The sequence below is a fragment of the Macadamia integrifolia genome, unplaced genomic scaffold, assembly GCF_013358625.1.
Source record: "Macadamia integrifolia cultivar HAES 741 unplaced genomic scaffold, SCU_Mint_v3 scaffold2601, whole genome shotgun sequence".
NCBI classification, from domain to species: Eukaryota; Viridiplantae; Streptophyta; class Magnoliopsida; order Proteales; family Proteaceae; genus Macadamia; species Macadamia integrifolia.
In genome coordinates, this window is record NW_024868825.1 from 1,037 (window position 1) to 1,718 (window position 682).

Below are 682 nucleotides of genomic sequence, written 5' to 3' on the forward strand. Positions count from 1 at the left end.
TCGGACTGCATTCAAAACCGATCTTGGTCAGTCTCCCTACCGCTTGGTGTATGGGAAAGCTTATCACTTACCAGTTGAGTTGGAGCATAAGGCATTTTGGGCCATCAAGAAGCTAAACTTTGATTTGTCTGATGTGGGAATTCATCGTAGGCTCCAACTATCCGAGTTGGAGGAACTTAGGAATGAAGCCTATGAAAGTTATAGGATTTACAAGGAAAAGACCAAAGCTTTCCATGATATGCACATTTTGCGTAAAACTTTTGCAATTGGTGATAAGGTCTTATTATACAACTCTCGATTGTATCTTTTTCCTGGTAAGCTTAGATCTCGATGGGATGGCCAATTAATTGTCCATAATGTATATTCCCATGGGGCTGTGGAGATTTTGAATCCAAGAACAGGGGTAATTTCGAAGGTTAATAGTCAGCGTTTGAAGCAATTCCTCGAGTTTCCTAATACTAGTAGTGAAGAGGTCATGGATCTCCATGAACCTCTTTACACTGATGATTAACTTTTAATCAGGTATGACCCCCTTGCATTGTCTTCGTTTTTAATTCTTTCCATGCATTGAGGACATTGCATGACTTAAGTATGGGGAGAGGGAAACCAGTTTCTGCTTTCTTCATTTTGTTTAATTTGTTTTTTTTTTTTTTTTTTTTTTTTTTTTTTTTTTTTTTTTTTT